At 42.4% G+C, this 18,672-nt stretch overlaps 1 protein-coding gene across 16 annotated transcripts in view; it reads left to right on the top strand.

Annotated features, from left to right (window-relative positions):
- Positions 1-3,298: 3,298 nt before the first annotated feature.
- The window catches only part of NCOA2 (nuclear receptor coactivator 2), a 281,080-nt gene continuing 265,706 nt past the window's right edge, over positions 3,299-18,672 (top strand). For 5 of the 16 annotated variants that reach the window (XM_048212573.2, XM_026495919.4, XM_044382793.3 and 2 more), the window contains exon 1: positions 3,299-6,334. The gene's annotated coding sequence lies outside the window, so the exon portion shown is untranslated. Of the gene's footprint in view, positions 6,335-6,429; positions 6,702-6,756; positions 6,862-7,710; positions 7,890-18,672 lie in introns of those variants that run through there. The other 11 variants (XM_048212570.2, XM_048212568.2, XM_057307897.1 and 8 more) reach the window with 6 other exon arrangements.

Below are 18,672 nucleotides of genomic sequence, written 5' to 3'. Positions count from 1 at the left end.
AGTGTATGCTTACCTTTAAAAGGAAGTGCCACACTGTTTTCCAAAGTGGTTGTATAGTCCTGCCAGACTATAGAAAGTCTGAAAGAGAGTTCCAATTGTTCCACATTCTTGCCAATACTAGAAATTGTTGGCCTGTATAATTTTAGCCATTCTAGGGAGTATATAAGTGGTATCTCTTATTGTTTTAACTTGAGTTAGTTCCCTGATGACTAAGGACTTTGAGCTTCTTTTCAAATGTTTATTTACCATTCACATTTTTTTGTAAAGTGCCTTTTCAAGTCTTTGGTCCATTTTGTTATTGCGTTGTTTCTTTATTATTAATTTGGTGGTGTTCTTTAGTTATTTTGGATACAAAATATTTTCTCCTAATCTGTGGACTGTTTTCTCTTCCTAGTGGCATTTTTGATAAGAAGTTCATAATTTTAATGAAATGCCATTTATCATTTATTTTTCTTTTCTGGTTAGTGTCTTTCATGTTCTGTTGAAAAATCTTTCCCTACCCCAAAGTTATAAAATATTTATTATCCCAATTTTCCCTGTAGGAGGTTTATAGTTTTAGCTTTAACATTTAAGTCTATGATCCAGCTTTAATTTATTCTTATGTATGGTGTCAGGTAGGAGTCAATATTCATTTTCTCTATACCGATATCTAGTTGTTCCCACGCTATTTATTGACAAGACTTTCCTTTCTCTATTGAATTTCTTTAACGACTTTGTAGAAAAATCAATTGTCTGTAAATATGAACATCTATTTCTGGACTCACTATTCTGTTCCATTGATCTATTTGTCTATTCTTACACCAATATCACACTGTCTTAATTATTGTAGCTCTATAGTGAGTTTTGAAATCAGTAGTGTAAGTTATCCAAACTGTTCTTCTTCAAGTTTGTCTTGGCTTTTCTTGATAATATGTATCTCCATATCAGTTTTTAAAATTAGAATCTCAGTTTTCACTAAAGAGACCCGATGGGATTTTGATTGGGATTGCATTAAATTTATAGACCAATTTGGGAAGAGCTGACATCTTAGCAACATTGAGTCTACCCATCTCTCCTTTTAATTAGGCCTTTGTGAATTTTTGTCAGCATATTTTTGGTTTCAGTATAGAGATCTTACATATCTTTTGTTAAATATATTCCTAAATATTTGATGTTTTTCATGCTTTTGTAAATATTTTTTTTTAATTTCATTTTCCAATCATTTCTTGCTAATATGTGGAAATACAATTGATTTCTGTATGTGGACCTTATATCCTGTGATCTTGCATTCATTTTAGTAGTTCATAGATTCTTTTGAAATTCATGTGTCCACAATCACATCATCAGTAAATAACAATGGTTTTACTTCCTTCCTTTTTATTTTCTTACCTTATTGCATTGGATAAAATTTGCAGAAAGGCTAAATAACTTGCTTCTTAAGGTCACAGAGTTAGTAAGAGCCAAGATTGAAACTCAGTCTGCCTGATTCCAGAACACCCTGGAATGAGTGAAGGTGTATTAAATATTTTGTTGCTGTTATTGCTTCAGAAGATATGGCTAGAAAAAAAACAGGGTCATATTGAAGAATATAAGGTAAAGGATTTTAATTGTATTCTGTAGGCAAAGAAGGATTAGGTATTTTCAAGTGGAAAGTAATAGAATAAAAGTGGGACTATTAATCTTGTGACCACGTGCAGTAAGATTTGAAGAGAGCCCCTCATTCATTTATTCATTCATATCATGGTCATTTTTATTGAGCCTGTATTATGGTCTAGGAATTGTTATAGGTACTGAGGAAATAAAGGTGAAGACAATGTGTGTTCTAAAGTAGTAGAGATATTCAATGATGGAGAACACAATCTTAGCACAATCTGTTAGCCATGCTGCAAAGTCAGCCCTATGATCGTGCATAAATTAATTTCTCTGAATCTCAGTTTTCTCACATGTAAAACAGGAATAATAAACATATAATGCCTACTTTGACTAGAAATAGTGGCAGCTGGGTGGCTTAGTCAGTTAAGCGTCTGCCTTTGGCTCAGGTCATGATCCCAGGGTCCTGGGATCGAGCCCACATTGGGCTCCCTGCTTGGCAAGGAGTCTACTTCTCCCTCTGCCCCTCTCTCTGTACCTCCCTCTGCCCCTCCCCCTGCTCATGCTCTCTCTTTCTCTCTCAAATTAATAAAATCTTTTAAAAAAGAAATAAAGATATGTGTAATATACTTGACCTATATTAGACACATTTATAGGAGCTATAATATTTAAGGAATTTGGAAAGAGCAAACAATAATGAAACAGTTGAGCAAATAGTTGTTTTGTTCAATAATCAAATTGTCAAACAAATGTTTTAAATGATTCTCCCCTCCAATAATTACATTTTTAATAAAATGAACTACAGGTTTTTGCTTTTGCAATTTGAAAGGAGACTGCACCAAACAGAGGTAACTGTGCTATGCACAGATATAGTCAACATAATAATATTCCTTTATGTCTCTATAAAGAGCTCGATAGTTAAAGTACATTAATTTACATTACTTTGAGTCTTGCAACAATTGTACAGATGAAGAAACAGATATTTAGTGACTTGTCTAAGGTCACATAGTAAGTAGCAAAGTACAACTCATATGTTTATTTGCTTATCTTCTATAGTTTTTTTTTTTTTACCATACCGTGTTACTTCTCATTATATCATGATGCATGCTAGTAGTAGTAATAATACAAGAATGGTATCGAAACTTCCATTTTTATATAGTTTAAGTATGAAGACAGTGAGTAGCTTGAAATTGAATGGGGAAGAGAGGCAGTCAAAATAGAAATTTCTTGCCCTGGGGCGCCTGCGTGGCTCATCGCTTAAGCCTCTGCCTTCCGCTCAGGTCGTGATCTCAGGGTCCTGGGAGCTTTAGGCTCTCCACTCAGCAGGGAGTCTGCTTCTCCCTTTCACTCTCCCTCTCTCTTTCAAATAAATAAATAAAATCTTAAAAAAAAAGTAAAAAAAATATTTGAGAGAGAGCACAGAGGGAGAGTGAGCAGGAGAAGCAGACTTCCCCACCAAGCAGAGAGCCCAATGTGGGGCTCGATCCCAGGACCCTGAGGTCATGACCTGAGCCAAAGGCAGAGGCTTAACCGACTAAGCCACTTAGGCACTCCTCTCTCTCTAAAATAAATAAATAAAATCTTAAAAAAAAAAAAAAAGAAAAGAAAAGAAATTTCTTGCCCTGTAGTATTCACATTGTTCTCGTTTTTCTTAGGTATATTGTTAAATATATAAATAACATTTTCCTTTGCTATTTTATACTGCATTTATAATTTGGCTGACTTTTTTTTTTTTTTTGGTTTGTCTACTTGCCTCATGCATCCATGGTCTCTCAAGTTTCTGCTTCTACTGAATTTCAATAATTTCCTTCCCCTTTATGATTTGTACCCACATTTTTTTTTACCCACATTTTTTTCCCCCTTATTGGGTTGTCCTCTGTTGGTCATATACCTAGTTCCTATATCTTTTTTTTTTTTTTTAAGGTTTTATTTATTTATTTGACAGAGATACAGCCAGCGAGAAAGGGAACACAAGCAGGGGGAGTGGGAGGGGAAGAAGCAGGCTCCCAGCAGAGGAGCCTGATGTGGGGCTCGATCCCAGAATGCCGGGATCAGGCCCTGAGCCAGAGGCAGAGGCTTAACGACTGCGCCACCCAGGCGCCCCTCTTTTTTTTTCTTTGCATCATTAAGTCAACTTATTTACTGACTTTTCTTCCTTTCCATTTTATATTATCACAGTGATAATTCACTAATGGCTAGTTTTTGTAACAATTATTCTGAGGCCTCACAGAAATCTAGTTCTATCAAAATACTAAGAACATTTTTTATAAACAGATTTTAAAAGCAAAGTATTGGAGGGTCAGCTGGGAAAAGGGACATGGAGATTGGATGAGATACCATTGTTTATGTTTTACAGATTCAGCTAAACAAAAAAACATTACGTGAGACCTTGTTAGGAGTATAATAAAAACTAGAACAAGACACGGTTGAGAGACCTGAGTAGCTTACAATCTAGTGAAAGAGAAAGACTAATATATGAACAACTCTACAACACAGTATTATTAGACGGTAGCATGAAGTGCTGAAGAGACCAGAGAGCGGGTTACAGGATTCCTCCAGGCTCCAGGCAACTGAGTAGCAGCTGAACATGGAACTTACTATGCTATGCTGTCAGATGTGTTTGTTTTATTTTGGTAGAGACAGTCGTGTATCTTGAGCACGTAGTAAGTTTTACTGAGAAATATGGAAATGCATGGGGAGTCATTTATTTGCACAGATATCATGGGTGGTTTTTGACAGTGTGAAATATACTGTTGCAGAGGACTGATGGGCTCAGGACTTTTGCCAAAAAGAAAGCAAGAAAGAGAATCTTTCTTTTATCACAGCTCAGTGTTAGGGGTGAGGACAGGAAAGAAAATCTGAGTCCAGCAATGTGACAGACCTCAGGTGACTACTTCCTCCATGTAGGAAGACTATGGACTAGTATTTGGTGGAAGAAGACAGTCCATTAGAAACCCTCCATTTCCTGTTTCTTCTCCCAAGTTTTTGGAGAGCTATGGGTTTTCAGGGAACATAATTCTGTTGTGTCAGGTAATTAAAGTAATCTTTAAAAATTTACTAAATTAATACACAGTCAATGCAAACATTTTAAACACTGTCAAGTGTACAAAATAAAAGTGTAAGTACCCCATTACACACCCACTTATTATACTCCCTAGTGCTAACAACTTGTTGTAATAGCCTTCCATTTTCGATCTATAGTCACACACACACACACACACACACACCCCACACACACATTTTCTTTCCCAAAATAAAATTGGTGGTATTCCCACAAATTTGAGGTTGAAGATATTAAAAGTGTGGGCTTTGGAGCCCGCCAGGACTGGGCTCAAATCCTCTCCAGCTTCCTGGCTGTATAACCCTAGGCAAATTACTTTATTTCTTTAAGTTTAAATTTTTTTGCGAAGGATAAAAATGGTAATTACCTTGTAAGTCTTGAGAATCAAAATCAGTAGCGTCTATAAATTACTCAGTAGTGCCAGACACACAGTAAGTGTTCAATAAACACTATTACTGTCTATGGCAAGTGACCTTTCTCCTAAGACTATAAGTAAGGAAATTTGGTATGCAAATATTGTTCATTTTTTCCAACTAATTATATCTCAGTTGGGAAGAGCTTGCTTTCCCAAAGCATAAAACTGATCCAAGTAATATTTAAGTGAGAATTCTCGAATTTTTGGTGCAACTCTCCTGCACACCCCCACCCCCGACATCACTTTCTGACGTCTAGGAAGTGGACTTTTCAATAAGAAAACTTTTGTTGATTCATGTCGGGACAAGAACTCTCAACCAGGTTAGGTTTTACACACTGTAGGCACTTTTGTTTTATCAGGCGATTGCTGGGTGGCACCCCTTTCAGCTAGCCTCCCGCAGTCGCGCCCCTCCATCCCTTCGGGAGTTACGGCTGCAACAGGAGAAGACAATCCTCGTAGGCGCGGAAGGAGACCTGATGGACGAGAGGCACCTCCAGGACGCAGCAGCAGACGCGGGGCGTGTGAGGTGCGCCCTAGGGCGCAGGCTGCTGGCGGAGGGGCCCGATCCGAGCGCCCGTGGGAGGCTCTTCCCCGGGCGAACCTGGCACTTGGCTTTCCCCGATCTTCGTCCGGGGCATCTTCCCCGCCGTCTGCAGCCCCAAGAACCCACTGCCTCCACTCTGCAGCCCCGGCCAGTCCCATCCTCTCGCTTTCTTTTTTGGCACTGCCCTTTGCCCTCCCATGGAGTCATCTGTTTACTCTCCCTTCACTTGCAGTCACCCATAGGTCACCCTCCCTTTGCCACAGTCACCCATTTTGTCCCCTTTCCCTTCTCCCCCTTACTCTTCACCTCTCCCCGGGTCGCCTTCTCAGAGGACTCTGCCGACGGAGATGCTGCGGACCCCGCGGCCAGGGTCTACTCCCCAGAGAACCCTCCGTCCACCTTTGCCCCCTCCCCGGGGGCGCGGGAGGCAAGTTTCCGCCCCGTCCTTTCCCCAGTGACAGGACTTGGCGGCGGCCACGGCCAGGGAGGCGGAGGGAGGGACGGTCTGGCTCCAGAGCCCCCTCCCCTGCTCGCGAGCTCGCGCGGTCTGTGTCTCTCTCCGCAAGTGCGGAGACGCGGAGGAGGAGGAGGAGGAGGGAGTTGGGGGAGGATCTCCATTGAAATAAACAACCAGGCAGCAGTTATTAACACGGGAACATGGCGGCCGCAGCCTCAGCCACAGCTTCGGCGGCGAAGGTCAGCGCCGACGGCAGCCGGCACCTGACGGCGTGACCGACCCGAGCCGGTAACCGCGCCTTCCCTGGGGGCCGCGAGGGCGGGCGGGAGGCGGGCGGCGGGCGGGGGGCGCCGCGTCCCCACCCCCGGCCGCGACTGCCCTTCCTGCGCCGAGCCCGGCAGAGCCGTGAGCCGCGGAGAGGGCTGTTTTTGTGTGCGGGGACCGCTGCCGGAGTGCGCGGAAAACGGGAGTTGCATCCCGGAGGCGCCGCGAAGCTGGGGAGTTGGGGCTTGGGGGGTGGGGAGGGCGGGAAGCGGCGGGGAGACGCGGAGTCCCTGGGAGAGAAAGGAGGCGCTCCAGCGCTTTGCGAGAGCTCTGGAGACGAGTCCCGGAGCGCGAGGCGGGCGGAGGCTGCAGCCCGCGGCGCCGGCGAGAGGTGAGAGCCGAGGCGCGGCGGGGAGGCCGGGGGCGCGGGCGCGGCCCCCGCCGGAGGAGCCAGGCGCCCGCCAGCCCGCCCGGTGCGGGGTCGGCGAGGACCGAGGGTTCTGTCCCCTCGGGGGGAGAGAGGCTGAGACGGGAAGGTGAATCCTGAGAAGGTGCATTCTTTAATGGAAACGCGGAGCGACTGCAGCGGAGGGTGGGAGTCGGGCGAGGGGAGGCAGGACTCGGGAAGTGCTCGGGGGTGTGTGAAGGTGAAGCGCGATGTCAGGGGCGGCCGGCGGGGTGAGACGCTGGGAGGAGGGGATCGGCGGCCCGGCGGGCGGGCCGGGCCCGTGTCAGCGCCGGGGGCGGGGGGCGAGGGGCGCCGTGCGCCGCGGGCGGACGGGAAAGAGCTGCGGCGGGCGGGGCGGGCGGCGCGCTCCGGCCGAGCAGGCCGGGCGGCGGTGGGGGCGGGGAGCGGGGGGCCGGACCGCGGCGGCGCCGAGCTGGGCTCGCCCCTGACTTAACTTTCTGGGTGCGGGCATGTGTGCAGGAGGCGCGCTGGGGCCGGGGCTGGGGGCGGGAGGCGGTCCGGGAGGTTCCGGGTTGGCTCGCCAGCGCCCCCTTTTCTCTCCCCCTTCTCCCCGCCCCTGAAGGGACAGGCCCTCAGGGCCCCAGGCGGGAAGCGGGAGGGGCCCTCCCGGCTGACTCGCGACGGTCACGCCCCGGGCCCGGGGACACTTCTCCCTCGGGCTTCTGGGGGCTGCTAAGAGAGGGGTCCGGGGTCGTCGCGGCGTGCTGGAGCTCCCTGTCCCCCGCCCCTCGCCCCTCCGGGGAGTCCCGGAGGCGCCTCTTCCGAGATCGGGGGTGGGTCGGTCCCTGGTTAGATGGTTCCTCCCTCTTCCCCCTCCCTCTAGTGGTTTCCGGGGCCTGCGGGACCGAGGGGCGGGAATCGCGGACCCGAGCCCCTTGCACCGGCCCAGAGCTGGACCGGGCCTAACGCCTTCTGGGTCTGTCACTGGTAGGGGAAACTTTCCCAAACCGGGGACCGAGCTTCAACACCTCCTCCGCCACCTCGTCCTCTAATCCCACTCCCACTCCACCTCCTCCAACGCCTTCCCCTCCCACCGACCCGAATCTCGCTGCGTGTGACTGATGGGGCAGTGAGCCAATCGAAGGCGGGGAGCTGACCTGCCGGGTGTCGGTAAGCCAATCGTGGGGACCGGAGGAAGGAAGGGGGCGGGGTCGCTTCCCGACCAGTTAGAGCAGAGTTGCACGCGGGGCGGGGGAGTCATGGAGACGCCGAGCTAGCCACTCTTGTCCATCCCTAGTCACCCGTTCTTTGGTCTGTGCGGTAGTGTCACTTACAGGGTCTCTGACCCGGGAGGCAAGTAGTTTACGCGAGATACTGTATTTTTCTTGAAACCACAAGAGACGTCGTCTTAGACACGACGAAGTCTAGAGCCACTTAGTATGTGGCAGTAACTCTCCGAGGCCCGTTTCTAAAATGGCATATATATTGTAGTGATCGTGTTCTGTACCTCAGCGACGGGTTTACGTGCAGAGGATCATAGGAGTTATCAGTTTACCTCTACCTCAGTTTAACTCGGCCACTCTAGGGTGCGGACAGTGGAATTTGCAAGGGTTCTCTGAAAAGGAAAGCATCGGTATAGTCTTACGTCAATTGATTATTGGGAGTGTAAAGCATCATTGTTTGTAATGGCTTCACTGGTTCCTTGTTTAATTAGACCGCCAGTTCCCAAAGTGCACTTGGAAGTTCGGCATTTGGGATGACATTAAAAAAAAAAAAGAAGTTGTCGTTTATGGTATGCGTTTTGTTTGTTTTGTTTTTTTTCCTTTTCTTGAGTAACAAAATGAAGTTAGGAACCAAAGCATCACTGTGTGGAACATAAAGCGTTGGTATTTAAGAAGCAAAGCTAGTCAAAGAATACTTGTCTACAGAAAAAAGTCTAAGTAAAGTGTAGTTTGCTGGATTACTCCCACACAAAAGATTCTTAAAAAAATAAATGAGTTTTCTTCTTCAACACACTGCCGAATTGTACTGTGTGAGAGTACTTTTCTGGTTTATGCAAGGTTAGGAGACATCTTTGGGTGTTTTATATTGGTCGTTGGGTTCTGTCCGGTGACTTTCTCAACTCCTGACTTTTAAGAATAGGGAGGGATAGGTCTTTGGTACTCAATAAAGAGCACAGGTTGCTCCCCAGGAATAAGCTGTCTTTTAAAAAGGCAGCAGCTGCTACAATGCTTTTTTATGTGTGTGTATGTGTGCTCCTGTTCTTTGTTGGAGAGGTTTAGGGCACACTGACAGCAGCAAGGATCCTCTTCCCAACTGGAATTTGTAAAATCTTTGGGAGTTCAAAGAATGAATCCTGTTAAACTGAGAATGAATTCATTCATTTTGTGTTAAGTATCTCTTGAATTTAACTGATCGTGGGAGGCTTTTTTTGGGGGGGGGTGTCTTATGTGCATGGTATTTACCTTATCTATACTGCTTTCTCAAGCTTTTGTTAATATTTAGTTACTATAAGAAAGAATTGAGGAACTATGGTTTTAGGAAACAGTATTTGCCACACTCTACACATGGGTTCTGTTGTAATATACCATTCTCAAATTTATAATGTGAATTCTCAATTCAGTATAGTTTTGAGTGTTTACGTGGACAAAAATTAATTGCATTTTGCTGTAGCCCTTTGGGTGTTAGTTTAGTGATAAAATAATAAAAACTGTGGAGATAAAGCATTTAGCTGCCAAAAGTGGGGAATATCATAAATGAAACAACATTCAAAATTTGACAACATCGAAAACCCCCCATCATTAGTTAATGTAGTTACTGATGGCCACTCTGACGTGTGCCCTTCTCTCTCTTTTGTATGCGTAAGAGCAACATATTATTTTACTTCATTCTCTACAACAATCCTTGAAAATGTTCTCAGATTCTTGGTGGCAGAGAGTAGCAAGTCCTCTAAAACCTGGCTGGGGCGGGGGTGGGGGGGGACCCTCTCAAGCATATGGAGACATCTAGAAAAAGATGTGCATCGTCAGCTGTGATTCCATTGTGTGCTCTCAGACTAGATCTGAGCCTTCTTCCTCCTGGGGATTTCAGTCTTAACAGAGGAGTTCTTTGACTTTTAGATGTCAGGATACTGAAACGGTAGAAAAAAGCTCACCAATTATGAATTTAATATTTTTTTTAGATACTTTGGCTCTGATTTTAACCTTTTATTGGCTAAATATAATTTATATGACTTTTGTTCACTGTTACAGGAGCGTTTCACTGGAAATGTAAAATGTAAGGATCTCAGGGGGACTTGGGCTGTGGTATGAGTGCATAAAGGGGTAATGCTCCTTGGTTGGCTCTATCTATGGCTATATCTTATTAAGCTTGCTAAGCCTCACAATCGAGGACCTGTGAGCAGTGCTTTCATTACACACCCTGTATTTAAGGATTCAGTACCTTAGCTGTTTCAAATCACATCAGGTTGAAATGTGACCCATAAGTTGACAGCTTGAATTTTTTAGAAAAAAATGTCTGTGTTGTATTGGGTTTAAAAGAGAGTTTTTTTAAGCAATCTTAGGATGTTAGGTAGCAAAAAAAAAGTCTCTTCAAACAATTTTTCTAGAAGGTCAGTCTTCTGAAATGCACCGTGTGTTCTTGTTTGATATTTTGACCACTATTATGTCGTGGTTAAACTTATATTTAAAAGCCCTAATTAATGCTTAGCCATTTTTACGGCAAAACTGTTATTTAAGAAATTACTGGCTTTTCAGTATTCTGTGTTTATAGTTTTGTTTGGTAATTTATGTTATTACATGCTCTATCAATTTTAAATTAAGAGAATGGGAGGGAGAAAGTAGGTTACTGTTTTAAGGTATTGGTCTTTTATTGAAGTATATCTTAAAATAGGTAGAAATTAGTGTCCTTCCCCATATGTAATAATCAGGGTATATTTACATACCAATGATGAAAGCCATTCAAAGGAAAACCCTCAGTTTCTTACACTCTCAAACGTGAAGCTCATTTTACCTCCGTGACTTGCTTTCTAAACAAAAAAAATATTCTTAGTGTTTATGTGTTTGTTTCCTTTTTTGTTTTAAAGGATTGTAGAAGGGTTTATGAATTGCAAACTGTAGAAAGAATGTTATGTCATGTTACTCTTTAGAGTCTATTAAAAGTAATGTCTGGAAAAGCTATAAAATACAATTTTAGGTCGTAGACCCTCAATTCAGACAGCATAAAGAAACTTGTACCTTATGGATTCTAGGTACTAATTTCTAAATAGAGGTGAGATTGTGACTTCTGTGAATATTTTAGAAGCTGGTTTAGTTTTCCTAGCTGTTGTAAAACTGAGGCAAAACTGGTAATGAAAAGGACTGGAAATCTTAAACTTGTGTTTGAAGGTAAATGGAATGAAAGGACTAGATGGTCTGTAGGTAGACCACAATGCTCTTGGCTTTTAGGGCAAAGATTTTATGTCTATCCTATGAAATGTTCATCAGTAACCACATTTCTGGCTTCCAGTGGCTATGATGACATAATGCAATTGTGGAAAAATTGATTCCAGGACAATTTTCAGTTGATTTCCTAGTTGGAAATTTCTAGAGGAGAATTAAGTAAGTGGGGAACCTCGGAGGATGTTTTACTTAGCTGCTTTTGAGGCTTTTGGATGCAGAATCTTAACTTTAAGAAAGAGAGGAGAACTGCTTGTAGGGAGAAGTTATTGGCAACTAGTTAAAGGTTCTGAAAGAAAAAACAATTTTTAAGTATCAATTGATAGGTACATGGAGAATTGAAATTAGGTTAAATCTGGTAGAATTTATGCCTTATAGGCAGCTAATTATGAACTGGTAAGAGTTCCCAGTGGGTAACTTAAATCCCATATTGGGATTTTTAGATCTTGTCTTTGCATTCTTGCATCATTTAACCATTTCTTCATTCATTTGTTCATTATTTGTTTGATGAGTATTTGAGTCTCCCAGCATTGGCAGTTTACTTTGGTAGTGGAAACCATCTATTATGAATCCTGTGATTTAAGGGGGAACAGAGACTGGGTGATTTTTATGGTGGAGAAGGTGGAAAGGTACATGTTCACCTTAATTTTCAATTTGCTTGGATACTAATGATCTGGTTTTTTGGTGTGTGTAAATTTAATCGTATATTGTCAAAAAATTTTGCTTTGATTTAGGTTTGAGCTTTCCCCCCCTGAAAATAGGATTATGTTTATAATAAGTTAACTGTCCCCTTAACTGATTAGCTTACAATCAAATAATTTTCCTTTAATGGAGGTGTGAGTATTTATAGTTAGTGCTGTTTTATATTCTCTGGAATCGTGTTGCGTGTGGTCAGGATGGCAATCTTTAGTCGGTCGAAGGTGTTAGGGCAGTTAGTCAGGGACCTCCCAATTCTGTGGAGAGTGTGCCTTGTTGCCGCTCTAAAGCTACATGATCTGGGCCTTCCCACCCTAAGTTTCTAAAGGTTGGAAAACTCCCTTGTGCGGCCTTTCACAGGTGTTCTTCTATGATTATTAGTTTTTCTAGATTTAACTCATTCTTGCTCTTGACTGAATGTCTGTATTGGAAGAGTAACGACAATGCAACGTAAAAGATAATAGCAGCTCTCCCTGAGTGCCAACAACCTGTTAGGGGCTTTTTGAGGTGTGTTTCATTCTTTCTTTTTTTTGCCACAGCCCTGTAAAATAGAGGTTACCTCATTTTTCAGAAGATGAAGTTTGAGGGAGATTAAGTCCTTGTGCCTATGAGCAAAACTTCCGGGGGGGAAATTACCCTTGCCCAGTGAGGACGAGGAAACAAAAAAAGTATCAGAGGTAATGGTAAGTCTGAGAATGTCTTCCTTTTAGGAATCTGGTAAAGAACGTGTTTTCAGGCCTTTTATGAGGCTGTCAGCGTAGGTGTTTAGTCCATGAAAGGGAGGGATGGATTTGAGTGCTTCCAGTCCTGCAAATCATGCCAGCAGGTGTCTAGCAAAGCCTCACATCAAGGCAGGCCTCTACCTGGACAGGTGTTACTTATCTTAAGATCTACAAATAGTCTCTGGCTTTTTAGTCATCAGCCCAGTGTTTAACAAGTCTTAAATTGCAGGATTCTGGTCTTTTAATTTTCAAAAAATAAGAACCGTAATGGATGAAGTAAAAGCAAGTAACATTTATTGAGTGTTTACCAAAAACCTGGTGCAGGATTCAGGCGCCCTTAGTGTATACCCTGTGTGTTTCTCCCTGTAACACAGGGAGGTGGGTGCTCTTATTATCATTCCTATTACATAGTTCGTGAAGTGAAGGCACAGAACTGTCAAGTAACTTGCCAAGGGTCACACAGCCAGACCATTGGAGAAGGATTCGAACCCAGGCAAACATTGCCCCTTAGCTCTGTCCCCGTAACGTGTGCTCTGTTTGCTGGTGGGCAGCACTTCTTTCAGCATAATGTGGTTGGGCCTTACCAAGTGCTTTGTCGAGGTCACACAGATCAGTAATTCTCCACTAGGGAAGAGGAAAGGGCTAGGAGTGTGTTTAGAGAAAGCCCATCCAGGTTGCCTGTTTCTTACAATAAAAAGCTACGAAAGTAAGCTCAAGAAAACTTGATTGTGGGGGCTAGGGAGAAAAGAGATTGAGAGCACTACAGCGGGTGGGGTAGAGGGTTAGAAAGGACGAAACACTGATACAGATATTTGGCTTCTTTTTTCTTTACAATATATTTAATTCTAGTACGTTTAACTATTAGGTGGTGATTGTGTGATGCGTGTTTTACAGATTTTGTGCAATCTCTGTGGCGTGGATGACTTGGTGTTGAGACATTGTAGTCTTAAAAGAAGGCTGATAATATATGCAGTCATCTGACTTGTGCTCTGCTATTTGTGGAATTCTTCTGTCTGCTCGATTGTTTGCAGGGAGTGAGGAGAGCTTTCAGGGAACTCTTTCACCTATGCACGTGTGGGGAGCGGCATACACCGCTGTTAGCCTTCCAGCTCCGGGGACTGAAGACTTGTTGTCATAGATGAAAATATAATGCATGATATTTTCTGTTACTCATGTAGTGTGTCCATGTGAAATGTGATCCCACATATTCCAGGGCTTAGCTTGCGGAGCGGGATGAGTTCTGGAAGTTCCTGTTGCTGCTCACTGACCTCTGCCCATCGAAGTAGCCGTCTGAATGACAATCATCTTTTCTAGCGGATTATTTCTGCTTATAAAACCAGCTTTTTAATCAAAAAACATGAAGTGACTTCCCTTGCCTTTGGTGGTACAGTAGCATTTGTAAGAATATTTAATATTAATTTATCTTAGAATTTCTAATTCTATTGATAATATGCTTACTGATGAAAAGCTTTCAGTTATTGTCAAAATGTAAATTAAAAAATGGAGTTGCATATCTTAGAAGAACCTGTGTTTTTACTTGAGTCATTTCTAGAGTCAAACTGAAGGGGAAATTTAGATTGCTACATGGATAACAAACTTTCAGGGGCATCTGGCCGGCTTAGTCGGTAGAGCATGTGACTTGATCTTGGGGTCATGAGTTCGAGCCCCATGTCGGGCGTAGAGATTACTTAAAACAAACTAAAAATACATTTTTAATGTGCCTGTGTATATTTTAAAACTAGAATTATTCATAAATGTGTTTATCAGGTATTCACCTCTGGTTATTGTTGGAACATAGGTTGTGAGTTCTTTCACATATACTTTTAGATTCCTAAATAAGGAATGTGAAAATTTCTTGCTAAAAATCTGAATGTCAAGAGTATGAATTTCTGTGAACATTAATAGCGTTTCTTGAAATTACAGAAGTTGGTTTTCATAGTTAGGGAGAGAGGCAGTAGGGGCTCGCGGGTGTTGCAGGTGATAGCGCTGTCCTGTCCGGCCTCCTGGTGCCGGCAGCCTGTGGGGGGATGCTTGGGTATGCTGGGCACCGACGCTCAGCTTCTGTGTGGCTCAGTACTTTGAAGTGAGGATGGGCTGGTAAATAATGGCACAACTTTGGACTGCTTCAGTTTGGGTATAAATCCTTGTAGACTTTTCTCCTCTGCCTCCTTTTCTCCTCCTTCCTTGGCTTTGTCTTTTTTCTTAAAGATGGAAGATGGCTGGTAGTGAAGGGAACACAGTCAAGATTATGGAGGAAGTCTGTTACTATCATTAAGTATTTCATGTATGATCATGATCTATGGTTTCCCTCTTTACCAAACAGATTGGCTCTGCTAACAGCACTTAGGGAAGAAGCTGGCTATTTGTTAAGTAAGCCATTAGGTTGAAAACAGATCACTTAACAGGCACAGTGCAGTAATTGGCTGATTTGTTGTTGGAAGTTAGTCGGTTGCTGGACAACATTGTGGTCCAGCAGCCTGGGGGGCTGAGCTTCTGTTGTCTAATAGGATTGAGTATAACATTCCCTAGTTTTTATGTATTTTATTTCTTGCCTGTTTGAGGATATTGTTACAAACTCTGTAGTGTTAGATGTCTTGAAAGTGTTCATTAGATTCAAGTGGTCCAAATTGCAAATAGGCAATTTAAGATTGATGGAAATTGTAACCAAATGCCTAAAGCCTTAGGAATCCCTGCCTCTTACGGAGTTTCTGATAGTGTATTGTATTTTCAATTTCTGGAATTCTATGTTGAGGCTTATGTGTAGTGTTCTTATTGCTGTTTTAAGTAATAATATCTTGATTCTTTAAGACTCTACTGTAAAAGTGAGATATAAAAATATTTATCCCATTAAAATGTCATTTTAATGTATTGTAGCACCACTAGAGTCTTTTCTAAGTAAACACATGATAAGTATAAATAATGGAACCTAGTGAAGGAAGTGGAAGTCGTGTAAAGCTCTTTGATTTATGCTGTGCTACCTTTTGTTTTAAGCAGGAGGTGTGTACAGTTTATTAAGAATTTTAATAAATGAAAGACTTTAAGCAATTACACACAAAAAATGATGTGATATTCATTGTGAACTGAATATATTGACAGTGACAGTTGATAGTGACAAAAGTCAACAAAACGCCTGGATGTTGAAGGACATTAGAAAGCAAAATTGGAGTATTATCCTTCTCTGGTTAAAGGATGGTCACATAATGGCATTCTTGTAATTATTGCTGATCTCATTGTAGTAGTAAATATTTTCACTTTGAGAAAAGGTATTGAGGAGAAAAGAGAGACAGGAGATAAGGGAACCCCAGATGTTTGACTCGAGGGGAGCAAAGCCTTGGGCAGGAAGGAACTGGGTCCGGATACCTCTGGCCTGGCCTTGAGTGCCTGTGGTAGGGCCAGTGAGCTGGGCCTCCTGCAGAGGTCAGGACTCTCACTAGAAGATCCCCTCTCCCCTTCTCACTATCACTGGGAGCAGCTGTGACCCTGTGGTGGGCAGGGAAGGGAGAGCCTGTGGTAGATGGAGCATGGGGTGAGTCCCAGGGGATTGAGGTCCCAGATGCTCACCTGCAAAATTGTTGTTTGTATCTGGATTTCCCACCAGGAGCTGGCTTTCATGTATAACACATTCTGATCTGCATCCATAATTCGGGCAGTGCTGATGGCCTCTTCTCTTCAGGTACCACTGAGCCCCACAGCCCTTCTACCCCCCATACTCTGTGAGGTGAGAAGTGAGGGGATTCTTCTACCCAAGAGCAGATAAAGACCAGGTAATGCAAGGGAAGACCTTCAAGGGCTTATGATTTTCAGAGGCCGAGCACCTTGCCTTTACCTGGGTTGGCCCTCAGAGGAGTGAGGGAAGCTAATGCCTTCTTCTCACCAAGAAATAGTTTTTCTGGCTATGGGTGCCCTTTTCCTTCCCTTCTTAAGAAATTTCCCATTGAGGTTCAGGTGTCTCCCACAGGCTCATTGTAGATTCTCTGAACCTGCCTCAGTTTTTCAGAGCTGTTTATGGTCTTGGAGAAAGAGATCAAGTGTATAATGGGGGGTTGGCCAGGGGGTGGGGGGGGGGAAGGAAAGACATTCAAAAAGAAACTGGAGTGGCCTAGAGAGGAGTTGCTGTGGTGAATCTAAGCTAAAAAGGTTGGCACCATGCAGATGGAAGATAGCAATGCAATAGAGTTAGCCTTGACTGAAATCTGTCAGTTAATGAGGGTGTATATAGAATAAATCCAGGGTAGCAGGTACGTGTCTTTATAGCTTTAAGGACCTACTACTAGTTTATCAACTTGATCATACTGAGTAGTTAACTTATAGTACTTGTTATTTTAAGTGGAACAGGCTTTTTATACAAACTTTTTTTGGAAGGTTGGGATAGATAAATGGTGGATTAGTTCCTAATAGTAAAATAAATTAGAATTTTTGATATAAATTCTCTGGAGTTTAATATCAAAGAGGAAAAACTAAACTAAAATGCTTTGAATAATCAAGCATTAAAATTTGTCTATAATGTGTTCAGTAAAGATGCTTAAAATGACTGTATGCATTGGCTTATCTGAATGAAACAGGTACAATAGGAAATTGTTTCAATTTTTTGCTAAAAAAATTGTTTCAATTTTTTGCTAAAAATTGAGTAGTAAGGATGGAGTATATATGTGTATATTTTTTACTTATTTATTCATTCTTTGTCCCCCTCCTCCAAAATAGTATTATAGAGCAACTTGAAGGCTTTCATTTTTAAACTGTATATGGACTGAGTTAACAAATTCTTCTTCTGCATTGTAAGTCATTAATAGACTGATCTTCCCCAAATATCCCTTTTATAATACAAGTTCCCACTCATCACAAAATGACATTCCCAAACACTTACTAGATAGGTCTGTCACAAAACCATTTTTTCTCTAGTTCTAGTCTTTACTCAAGCCTTTGTACCCGTCAGTCTGTTCTTCCTGGCCTTGACCATACAAGTTCATGCCCTTTGATTTGCCTCGAGAAAACTAATGAGTTATTCTAAAATTTAGGAAACAGCCTTTGATATAAAACTCAATTTATTGGGAGTTTATATTATTGATCTTAGTTAATAGCGAAATATATGATCAAAACAAAAAGAGTATACATAGAGTCCAACAGTATTCAAAGGTTATTAGTAAAGATGCTTATTACATTGGTGACAGATTTTACAAAAAAATACAGAAGTCCACTTACCTTCAAAACAGAAACAATAAAGACTTAAATTTTGGGCTTTGTTGCTTCCATAAAACTGAACATTTTTCACACTGAGACTTATTATCTTCTCCCCTACAGAATGTTTTGACACTATGGAGAGAAGAGGGATTAATAATCTCAGTTTATAGTGGAAAGAGGAGAAAAAAGGTAAAGAAAACCTTGGGGAAATTCAGTAGTTCTGGAAAGGTAATAAAACAAAACCAAACACAAAGAAAAGTATACCAGGGTTGGCACTTAAGTACTTCCATTGAAGAAGTGATAAAAAAGAGAATGAAAGCGTCACTCGAAGGGCTGATGTCTCAATAGATAAATAATGAAATTCTACAACTATCCAAAGAGCGAAACCCTTAGCCCACACATTAATATATACTTGTGACAACACCTATAAAAATATTCTCAACCTTTTTCCCAAATCTCTACTTAAACAATAATTCTCTATTTTGTGGGATCATTTTATTTGCAGAGTAATTCAGAAAGTTGTCTATCTGTCTGTCAGCTGTTTACATTCTCTCACCAGCCAATTATGTGTTAAAGTAGTAGAAACAGCATCCAGCTCGGGTGGAAGAGCAGCGTGGTGCTTTGTGACGTGTGGTGTCATCTGTATCTCTTCTCCTCCCCGGGATGCTGCAGGAATGCAGTAGAACGAGTGGCTCAGTCACAACTATTTCAGTGCTGTAGATGCTGCTGCTTTCTCCCTCTTCCTGTGTGGGTGTGGGTGTGGGTGTGTTGGATGAACTATTAGGAAGTAAGTTACAGGTGACCCTTTATCCATAAAGCACATTGCCTGAAAATAAAGGCATTATTTCATAGAATCATTTTTATAATATGAATATGACTATTAAACCCAAGAAAACTAATGTCAAATATCAACTGCCTAAC

This window comes from Ursus arctos, unplaced genomic scaffold (assembly GCF_023065955.2).
Source record: "Ursus arctos isolate Adak ecotype North America unplaced genomic scaffold, UrsArc2.0 scaffold_6, whole genome shotgun sequence".
In the NCBI taxonomy this organism is placed as follows: Eukaryota; Metazoa; Chordata; class Mammalia; order Carnivora; family Ursidae; genus Ursus; species Ursus arctos.
The sequence above is the reverse complement of the archived record's forward strand: the minus strand, read 5'-3'. Positions and strand labels throughout refer to the sequence as shown.